The sequence below is a fragment of the Marmota marmota genome, unplaced genomic scaffold (genome assembly GCF_001458135.2).
Source record: "Marmota marmota marmota unplaced genomic scaffold, marMar, whole genome shotgun sequence".
NCBI lineage: Eukaryota > Metazoa > Chordata > Mammalia > Rodentia > Sciuridae > Marmota > Marmota marmota.
This window is the reverse complement of record NW_026000108.1, coordinates 36,834,940-36,847,131: the sequence shown is the minus strand read 5'-3', so window position 1 is coordinate 36,847,131 and position 12,192 is coordinate 36,834,940.

The following is a 12,192-nucleotide window of genomic DNA, read 5'->3' as shown; positions in this document are numbered from 1 at the left end:
ATCTGCCATGAGGTAATGCAGCCAAAGGGTCCCTTGCCAAACAAAACTGTTTCACAGTTTTGGCCTCGAAAACTGTGAGCTAAGTGAATTTATTTTCTTTATAAAGTTTGCCTGTCTCAGGTATTTCATTATGGAAATAAAAATGGACTTACATAGTCAGTGCCCTTTATTTTTTTAAGCCATAAATTGAGGTAGAGGCAAATTCAAAATGATTATATCATTCCATATATTAAAGAGTTTATCAAAATATTATATCATTCCATATAAAAGTTTATTTCTTTATCAATATGTAATATCTCTTTGAAATCTCTATAATGCTTCTTATAAAGTACTCTTTACCTGATATTTATTTTGGAACAACAGGGTGTATAATTGATCTTAAGTTTTGTGTGTTCTTAAAGTGAGTCTCTTTTAAGTGGTATATATTTAAACATTTTTTAAATTTGGTCTGACAAAAATTATCTTTAAATTCCAAAATTTGCTTTTATATTTAATGTGATTACTGGGATATCTGGGCTTACATCTATCATCTTATTACGTTTTATATTTGCCCCACTTTTCTTTGTTATTATTTGTTTTTACACATGGCAGAATTTTGCATTTCAAGAAGAGCCAAGAATGTTGAAAGCAATGTTATAGATCTTCTATCAAATCTGAATATAGTGTTTTGTGAGGGTTGGTCTCTGCAATTCCCTATTTTAAAAGCAGTTTTTCTACAGGTTAATTAACTAACCACAATCAAGTCATTGTGATTAAAAATACGTGAAGAAATTTGATTTTTCAATAATTTTGTGTTCATGATGTAAAACATGTTATATATGCAGTAGATGTACAGACTCATAAAGGTCTAATTCTATCTTTATAGTATTATAGGGTGAACTTTTAATACAGTTTTCATTTTTTGTTACTTCAAAGTTGGTGGGAATATGCACTCTAGAGTAATTGGCATTATACTATGTCAGATATCTTTCTCAAGAGCCAGACTTTTTCAGAATGATATAATGAGGGATCTGTCTGTGAAAATCAGACAGGATTATGACATTTATGAAAGCCAAATTTTGGAAAATCAAAATCTATGGTCACAATTTGATATATCAAGAAAAAGATTTATTTATTTATTTATTATTAATTTATTTATTATTGATGGTGAAATGTGATGATCATCATTATCCAAAGTACGGTATGAAGACAAGAATTGGTGTGAATATACTGTGTATACAACCATAGATATGAAAAATTGTGCTCTATATGTGTAATAAGAATAGTAATGCATTCCGCTGGCATGTATAAATAAAAAATAAAACAGTTAAAAAAAAAGAAAAAAATATTTTCATTATGATTGTGTTGTAAACAATTCAATCACAGGGATTTCATTCTCAAAGAACATCAAAATGAGTCAGAAAAAAACAGCATTTGATTTTATCAAGCTAGGAAATATAAAAAGAAATTATTGCTTCTTACTAGATGACTTGAAATTACATAATAAGAAGTCACCCCAAATTGGAAACTTCCATGTTCAACGTAAATTAAAAAAATTAAATAAAGAAGAGGAAAAAGAAGACAGAAAATAAAGGAGGAAAGAAGAAGGACGATAACTTCCATCTACAGAGGAAAGAGTTAAAGCACTGAAAGTTGACTATAAATAAACCAGAATAGAGAGTGAATTAAATGAAGACATTCTTTACATAAGTTCCATAAATTTGAGCTTACCTTCTTTAAGATTTAAATAGAAATATTTGATAGTCATTACAGAATCATAGAGAACTTGCAGATAGAAAAAAACAGCATTCTGTGATTGACCAAAAAACAAATACCCCCAACCCCCCAAAATCAAATTGTGCTTGTATCTTCAATGAGCCTTTAACAAGCTGACTCTTGGTGGAGGTTGACTGTTAGTTGTCTTCCTTTATGACAATTGAAATGTGTGCACTTCTTCAATAATATCTCTTGAATTCTTATACCTTTCAGCACAAAATGATTTCTTTTCAGACACTTTGCTGAAACCAGGAGTTTGCTATATTATCAGCATTCATTGACCTTTAAAATCTCACTGAATGTTTGCTTCTTCTCCAAGTAAACCACTACAGGAAGGTTCCGGTATACAGAATCATTAACCTTAGGAACTACCAAGTCAGGTTGTGTCTGGCCTAAGACTGCCCTTGCCTCAAGCTCTCTCTTTACCTAAATGTTTGTCTCTACCAGCTCCTTGGCCTCTCAGTACCCAAGATTTCTGTTTATGCCTTAGCAAAAAGTACATATTCCTGCATGCTATGGACCTCTAAAAAATTCCAACACTATTAATTTTTATACCTGTAAGTGCCAAAAATATTTTTCCCTAGAAATACAATTTCTAAAGCTAGGAAAACTGGATGATACAGCATCATATATGTATGTGTGTGTGTGTGTGTGTATACAAACTGGTTCTGAAATATAACTGACATACATAATTTGAAAATAAATTCTAAAGTGACTGTGTGATTGGTTTTTAGATGGTGGCATTAGCTCGGTTTGACCTAATGCACAGGTGGAGTAGGTGGTTAAATATGAGGTATGCTTTGAACATGTCAAGAACATCCTACTCAGCCCTGAAGTATACCTCTTAATAGCTAAGGATGGCAGAAATTACACCTCAGTCTTTTTTTTTTTTTTTTTTTTGTCAAAAGTGTTCTCCTTGCCCTGTAGTACCTGGGATTGAACCCAAGGCATTCTACAGTGAGCCACATCCCTGGCCCCTTTCATTCACATTTCAAGATGGGGTCTCACTATATTGCCCAGAGTGAACTTGAACTTTTAGTCCTCCAGCCTCATCCTCCTGAGTAGCTGAGATTATAGGTATGAGACCACCTAGACAAATGTAAAAATAATTATATCCTATTGCTTATTGTGCTCATAGTCTTGGCATGCATCCATTTTTATTTTCTTAGAATCGATTCCTAGAAGTGGAACTCCTAGGACAAAAGAAATGCACTTGAAAAAGTTTTAAGTGTATTAACCTATTACCTTATAAGATAATTAATGATTTACTAATTTGCTTATTGATATATGTGGATTGGGTCATGAATCAAATACAGGATAACATTCAAATCCCTTAAAGCACATTTCATTTTTAGGCTCACAGCCTATTTCCTAGAACAAAGGAAGTCAGGGGTTTACAGAATAAAAATCTTACTGGATGAAGAGTCAGAAAATTGGGTACAAATCCTGATACTGGTTATTAGTTATGGAAACATGGTTAAATCAGGTATTCTCAGTAAGCCTTAGTCTCAAAATGATGTGGCAGACCTAGGTGATTTCTCTTTTTCTGTTGTTTGTTTTGTTTTATAGGTTTTGCAATTCTATTAGGTCAGTGGAAATGTGAAAGGTCAGTATGGAAATTTACCTTCTCCAAAATCACACTCTCTACTCTTCTCAGTGTCTGTTAAGCCAAAAATGTGAGAGGATTCCTTTGGTTTAAATTTCCTAAATAAAAACGAATTTCCTTCTGGATTCATTCCTTGTATTAAGTATACATTAAATGTATAGAACTTGGATCTTACAAGAATAAATTAAGGTTCCATCTCCACTGTTGAGAAACACAGGCAGTCATGACAAGAAACTATGAGGAAATGATGGACAGTTGTGCAACAGAAGTAAGTATGAACAGAAGGCAGAAGCCTTACCTAGGAGGGTACAGGTTTCTCATTTGAGGTTTTGTTAAAGATAAATTTTACATATATAAAATTGGAAAAATATTTCTGGGGCAAATGGGATGTGAACATGTAGGGTTGACTGAAAGGTTTAGTAGATCCAGAAAAATTTTGTTATATTTAACGTACAACTAAAAGCAAAATTTTGCTTATTTTTTATTATAAAACAAACATAAGTGATTTGGAAGTCCTCTGCTATTCATAAATCATATTTATTAGACATTCAACTTTGCCCATTATAAATTGTTTCCAATAAATAGTTTCATACTATACTTTTCATGGTAAGGAAAATCTCCATTTCCTTATTTGGTCTTTATTTTCATGTATTTTTAATATTTGTCGATAACACTGAGATTCTTCTCTGTTTTGAATAAGGACGTTCCATCCCTTTAACTCTCTTTAAAAATCATGGTTAATGCCACTCCACACAGTAGCCACCAGATGGTAATGAAGAGCAGTCTGGCTTTCTAGTCTTTTGAGGACCAGATACATCACCACTGTGTCTTGTTCAGGCTTCAACGGTTTCTGATAAGTTAATTCCAAACATTGTGTGGATTTGATGTCAGGCTAGAAGTGTACACCTGTAATACTTTGATTATTTAATTTCTGTGTACCTGCTTTGTGCACAGTTTCTGTATTGAAAACTTAAAAATACTGAAAAAGCTATGTAAATACATGCTATCGTGCTTTTCTTTAAAAGGTTTGCTGTTTAAATTTTTGAAAGATCAACATAAATTTGTATAGAATGATTAGTGAAAATACATGCAAACTTCAGGTTAATTTAGTGTTTTCTTCTAATTTTGAATATATTTGAAGTAGGGATCCCATCATATCACCAGTTTAAAAAAATGATAAAATAAAAATATCCAATGCATAGAATAGAATTAAAGAAAATGTACAATAAATACCACGTCTTTGCTTTTTGGACTTATATTGCCCAATATACTCACTTACTGATGTTTTCCCCAAAGTTTATAAAGTCAATAATGATATTCTTGTAAAAGTTTAGGCTCTTTATTATTTTTTAAAAATAGTTTTGGAAAGTTGTTTTATTTGAATGTTTGAATTCTACATAATTTGTTTCTGCTATTGCTAAAATTTTGTATTCTCCAAAGTTTTTAGAATGAGGATGCATTTTTTGGTTTGATTAAGTAATTAAAGGGACAAATTTTAAATACAATGGCTAATTTAAAATCTAAGTAATGGCTCACGTATATCTGATATTTATAAATGATCATATATCATGAGTCCTTAACTATATCACAAACTACTACACATCACAAGAAAACAGGATAAGGTGTTATAAGATGAAGCTCACAGTTCTGTAAGAATTTCATATCACCTTTTAGACCAACTCAATGGCATTTGAAAGACAAGAAAAATTTTAACACTGAATTGACACATTAAAATTTTAAAAGACCCTAATGACAATGAATCTTGTATTCCAATATCACTTATGTTAGGGTTCTTTAGAGAAATAATCAACAGGATAGATATTCATTATACATCTATCATCTATTCATCTATTAAGAATTTAAGAAATTGACTTATGACTATAGAGGTTATATTATAGCTTAGATATAAAGTTTCCCCCAAAGGCTCATGTGTGAAACAATGCAAGAATTTTTAGAGATGAAATGATTAGATGTAACTTAATTGGTGGATTAATCCATGATATGTATGAACTGGGTGGTAACTATAGGCAGGTATGGTGTGGCTGGATGAAGTAGGTCACTGGAGGTATGACTTTGGGGTTTATATTTTGTCCATGGTGAGCAGAGATCTTTCCTGCTTCCTGGTTGCTATGTTCTGAACTGCTTTCATCACCTGGGGCCCAGAACTATAGAGTCAGCAGATCATGGACCAAACCTCTGAAACCTTGAGCCAAAATAAATATCCTCCTCTACATTGTTCTTGTCAGGTCTTTTGGTGATAGCAATGCAAAAGCGACTAAAACAGGCTGGAAAATCTGAAATATTTAGGATGGGCTGGCAGGCTGAGACCCAAGAAAGAACCAATGTTGCAATTCAAGTTCAAAAAGAACATCTTGGCTGAATTCCCTCTTGGGAGGAGTTCAGTCTTTGTCTATCAAGGCCTCCAACTATTGAATGAGATACACCCACATTATGCCAGTGATCTGCTGTATTCAAAGTCTTCATTCTAATGTTAATCTTATTTTTAAAAATGTGTTCACAGAAATAGAATAATATTTTACCAAATATCTGGGTACTAGGGCCTAGACAAGTTGACACAAAATTAGCCATCACATCACTTTTATAAAATATTATTCAATTTTTTTTTCTATAAAATATTTTAGGCATATTACAAAGTATATATAGCAGATACTTTTTTCCAGAGTGTCTTGTAATATTTTTATAACTTTTGTCACCGTTGATTCTTTTCTACAATTTTATTGATTCTTTTTAGTTATATATAACATTAGGATACATTTTGATATAATCATAAAAGCATGGAATATAATTTGCTCTAATTTAGTCCCCTCCGTCTACTCTACTGATCTTTCTGCAATTTATTTATAGTTTTTTTTAAAATTAGTGTCTTGGAAATATACTTGAAATTGAACTCATTGTGGTATATTCATGTATGTACAGAAAAAGTTCTGCCAGATTTATCCAGCTATTCTTCCCCTACCCTGTCACTCCTTCCTCCCCCCAATTCCATTTTCTACTCTAGTAGTTGTTCTTTAATGATGGCCACCAACCGTCTCCTCACCTCCTGTGCACTCCCTTTTATAGATCTCATTTGACCTTGTAACTTGCTTTGACCTAAAGAATGATGCTCTCTGACTTTCAAGGTTTCATTTAAAAAGTCTTCAGCTTCAGCTTAACTCTTGACATTCTGCTTTAAAGAAAACAGCCTGTACTTTTAAAGATTCACTATCTTGAGATCATCATGATGTAAAGAAATCCATACTGGTTACATAAGAAGGATGGGTGGGGGTGTGTGGAGGGGAAGAGGAGGAGGAAGGAGAGTCAGCCAATACCACCCCCCCACCACCACCAGATATCCCAGTCCTGCAATCAAGGAGCTCTTAAGTGCCCAACTCAGTCAAACCTTCAGATGACTCTTGCTCAGGCACCATCTCACTGTGATATTGTAATAGCATGAGGTACCTCCAGGGAGAACCACCATGGAGGCCAGTCAAACTATGGGCAGTATGTGAGATCAAGAAGGTTCATAGTGCTTTATTGCACAGCAGTAGATAATCAGAACAATACAAACAAACAAAAAGCAATGCAATGAACTCCCACATTCTTACCACCAGAACTGGCAAATCAATATTTTGGACAACTTATTTCAATGAAATAAGGCTTAACATAAAGAGTTGAGGCAGTCGGGTTTCTTGACCCTTATTCCATTCCTCTTTCTTTCTTTCCACAGATGTTTACTATCTTGAACTTTAGTTTGTCTCTTCATGAGGGTTTACTTTAAATCTTTTTTTTAATTGGTTCTTTTTAGTTATACATGACAATAGAATTTATTTTGGCATACTTATCAAATGATGGAATATAATTTGTTCTAATTCAGTCCCCGGTACTTCTCCTACTCTTCCTTTCCTTTTCCCCTCCCCATTCCCTTCCCTCTACTGATCTTTCTGCTCTTATAGTTTTTGGGGTTTTTTTGAGTACAGGGATTGAAGTCAGGGGCACTGGAACACTAAGCCACATCCTCAGCCCTATTTTGTATTTTATTTAGAGTCAGGGTCTGGCTTTTGCTGAGGCTGGCTTTGAACTTGCAATCCTCCTGCCTCAGCCTCTGGAGCTGCTGGGATTACAGGCATACACCATCTTGCCCAGCTATAGTTATTTATTTACTTTTTTAAATTAGTGTCTTGTGGATGTACATGATGATGAGATTCCCTGTGGTACATTCATATGTGTACACAGGAATGTTACATCAGATTCATTTCACTGTCTTTCCCTGTCCCATCCTACTTCCCTTCCCTTTGTTTACTCCACCAATCTTTGTTCTATTCTTTTTTAAATTTTCCCCTCCATATTTTGATCAGCTTCTCATGTGGTATTTTTCATGTCAGTAAATTTATACCTACAAGCAATGCACAATGTTATTTTTCATGTTCTAAATTTTCTGTGAATGATTTTTTACTGAAGAAATCATTCTTCTTTTTGCTTAATTTGTTTACATTATATTTTTGGCATATATCCATATTAATGCATACACCTTATTTTCTAAATTTTAAACGCTATATATACTTTAGTTTAGATAGGGTTGAGTGTGCACCCAAAGGTCATGTGTGGGAAATATGGTCTCCAGAGTTGTGATACAAGAGGTGGTTGACTCTTTAAGATGTGGAACTGAATGAAAGGAATAGGCTATTTGAGGCATTGTCCTTTAATGATATTAATATAGAGTTTAAGATTAAGGTTTTTGTGTGATTCTGGTTAGGTATTGTGAGAAGGTTGTTATAAAACTAAGACTGGACTTTCTTTAATCTCTCACTGATTTTCTGTCCCGTCTTGTGATCTCCCTTTCACATGCACTCCTACCACAATATCATCTGTAACGATGTGATGCAGCCAGAGGATCCTCACTATAGCCTTATTTTTTCGGTCTGAGCTAAATGAGCCTCTTCTTTATATAGTACTCAGCTTCATGTATTTTGTTTTAGCAATGGAAAACCAACTAATGTAGCATAACACTCCATCTACACAGCAACATAATGCATTCATCTCCTGCTAAAGGACATTTCATTTTTTCTAATTTCCAATTAATACAAAATGCTATATTTTAGATGTTTGTTTATGAACAAGTTTGAGAATTTCATTAGCCTATAAAATGGGCATGAAATAGTTTGGTAATATGGTCTCTTGATATATGACACAACATAATATTATCATAAAATAGGCACTTATAAACAAATTTAATAACATGTTTGATTTGGGTCACAATTGGTAATGCATAAATTTCCCTCAATAGCCATTATTATTAGGTTCTAAAAACAATATACATCACTTCATAATAGGAACTTTGAAAATGTATACACATACAACACATATACATGAATGCAATTAAGAGAATACTTATTCTAATAATTAGAATATTTATTCTAATAATAGTACTTTGTGTAAACTTTATGGAATATTTATATATAGAAATATTCATGACTTTTTTGAGGAGTATTTCCAAATACACTCTGAGAGCTCATTCTAGAATTCAAGTTCTAATAAATAAAATAATGCTTCTCATATTATTAGTGATTTGCAAAAAAGCATACAAGTATTTGTTAAATATATTACTGAGATTTCTGACCCTTCAAATGTACTCTTCCTACTTATTATAAAATATATGGATCTTCAAATCAAACTAAAGCTGACATTGGAGAGCTAGTATTTCATAACATAATTTTAAAAATATGGTATTTTGGAGATCTTTCAGCATGTCTTAATGTCCAACTGGACTTTGGATAATTATAAAAATATTTAATTAATTATTTAAAATACACACTATAATAGTTTATTTTCTAAATTCCATGGCTAGAGGTTATTCCAGTAAGGTACAAGCATCACCCAAACTGTATTTCTTTTTCAAATAATCACACTGAAATAACTATGTTTGCATTAACTATATGGCAAAAAAAAATTTTTGGAGCAGTTTCAATGGATATTATGAAATATTACTTCAAGTAGAATTTGTTAAATTCCTTCAGATTTGAGAAGACTTGTAAACTGTAGATAAGGATATAAATTGGTACAGCCATAATGGAAAAAATAGAGAGGTTCCTCAAAAACTTAAAATGAGAACTACCACATGACCAGCAATTCCTCTACTGGATATATGTCCAAAAGAAATGACCTTAGCACCTTGTAAATAGATTTACATGCTTTATGCTTATTGTAGCATCATTTATCATTGTCAGAATATGGAACAACCTAAGTGTTCATTGATGGATGAATGGATAAATTATGGCATGTTTTTATATATGTATACATATGTATGTAAAATATAATATATATGTAATATATATTTTACATATATTATTTATAATTTATATTATATATATTATTTATTATTCATCCACATGTATATAATTACATACAATTTATTATTAATCTTTTTTTTTTGAGAGAGAGAGAGAGTGGAGAGAGAGAGAATTTTTTAATATTTATTTTTTAGTTTTTGGCGGACACAACATCTTTGTATGTGGTGCTGAGGATTGAACCCTGGCCGCACGCATGCCAGGCGAGCGCGCTGCCTCTTGAGCCACATCCCCAGCCCATTAATCCTTATTTAAAAAGATACTGTCATTTTCTATGACACGGATGAAACTGGAGAGTATTGTGCTAAGTAAAATAAGCCAAACACAGAGAGACAAATACCAAATGATCTCACTTATATGTGGAATTTTTAGCAAACTGAATACATAGAAATGGATGGTAGAATGGTTACCCAGGCAAGATTGCACACGGGGAGGAAATAAGGTGATGCAACCTTAAAGTGTACAAGCTTTCAGTTATTTAGGGTGAATAAGTTTACAGCTCTAAGGTACAGCATGGTGACCATAGTTAACAATATTGTATTATGTGCTGAACATTTCAGTGCTCAGAGAGTAGATTTCAAATGTTCTTATACCTCACACAAACAAAATGTTACTATGTAAGGTGATTTATATGTTAATTTGATTGATAATAGCAATCATTTCTATATATATATCTGTATCATATCCTACAACTTAGATGTACACACACAGTGAAAAAGTTAGTCAATCCCAAAAAACCAAATGCCAATTTTTTTCTCTGATATAAGGAGGCTGATTCATAGTGGAGCAGGGAGACTTATGGAAGGTATGGAATATTTTAACATCTTCTTAGTTCTCCAAAGCAATATAGTCAGTTGGAGGAATCCACTCAGAGTATTGGGCCATCATTAATAGAAAGCTCATACAGAAAGCAGTAGCATATTTAATGATGTTTTAAACTTAAGGTAAATTAAAATTGCTCCACAAGGTGGGTTGCTTAAAAGCATGGGAGGAACAGAAGAACTCTAGATAGGGCATAGGGGTAGGGGGGAAAGGAAGAGAGCATGGGTTAGAAATGATAATGGAATGTGATGGACATCATTACCCAAAGTACATGTATGAAGATACGAATTGGTGTGAATATACTTTGTATACAACCAGAGATATGAAAAATTTGTGCTCTATATGTGTAATATTAATTGTAATGCATTCCACTGTCATATATAAATAAAAACTTTTTAAAAAAGAATGAAGCTAAAAACTACAACCAATAATAATAGAATAGGCTGGCATACAAGTACCATTTCAATGGCAATGTTGTTTTAATAAAAATAAGGAAAGACATAACTAGAGAGCCTCAGATCAGTTCTTCTTATCTATACAAATAAATGGGACAGAGAACTGAATTAACATAGTCAATAATTCCTATACTCTTAGAATAGAAATGTTTCAAATTCAGTCTGCCTCCATAAGCCTTCAGAATTTAAAGCAGTAATTAAACCACTATCCTCTTTAAATGGATACAATTGGTTCAATATTTACCAGAAAGAATTAACAGAAAGAAAGAAGAATAAGTTGAACTCTTTCAGAATACTAGTCACTTTATTAACACTCAAAACATTTGAGAAGTTGACGACATATGGGACTGAATAGCCACAAATGATACTTAAGAGTTGCATAATAGACTATAGAACCTGACAATGGACAAGCTCATAAAATGTAGTGAAGATGTTTATCACACATGAGTTACAAATGTTTGTTCACCTACTTGTTTGAATATTTCATTATGTGCAACATCTTTTATATCAAAACATTATTCCATTTTATAGTTGTTTATAGCATGCAGATCTGGTGAAAGTTATGAACACTTTCACAAGAAAATATATTTTGTTCCATAGTACAAGATATTGTGTTCATTTTCAGGGGATTTCTGAAGTGTCTGCTAAGATTTTAGCCTTAGGACAATCTATATTATTTGTATCCCATTATATCAGATATAAACCTATCTGTTAAATTTATAAAATGTAACTGGCTTACCATAATGATATTTTAAAAAAGTGTACTTGGACCCAATTCAAATTCTACTAAACATAGCAACCAAAGACTTATGGAAGGTATGGTACATTTTAACATCTTCTTAGTTCTCCAAAGCAATATAGTCAGTTGGAGGAATCCACTCAGAGTATTGGGCCATCATTAATAGAAAGCTCATACAGAAAGCAGTAGCATATTTAATGCTGTTTTAAACTTAAGGTAAATTACAATTGCTCTTAATGGTGGGTTGCTTAAAAGAAAACTCATGTTGACAAGCAATGTGTATTTTTAAATAAGATTTCAGGCAGAAAAACCCAACATATGACTTCATTAAGTAATATAAAGGTAGCATAAGTAAAAGACTGTGAAATAATAAAAAGTGATATAAATGCCTTTACTATTTTCTTAGCTAAACTGTAAATGTAATATATATATATATATATATATATATATATATATATATATATATATATA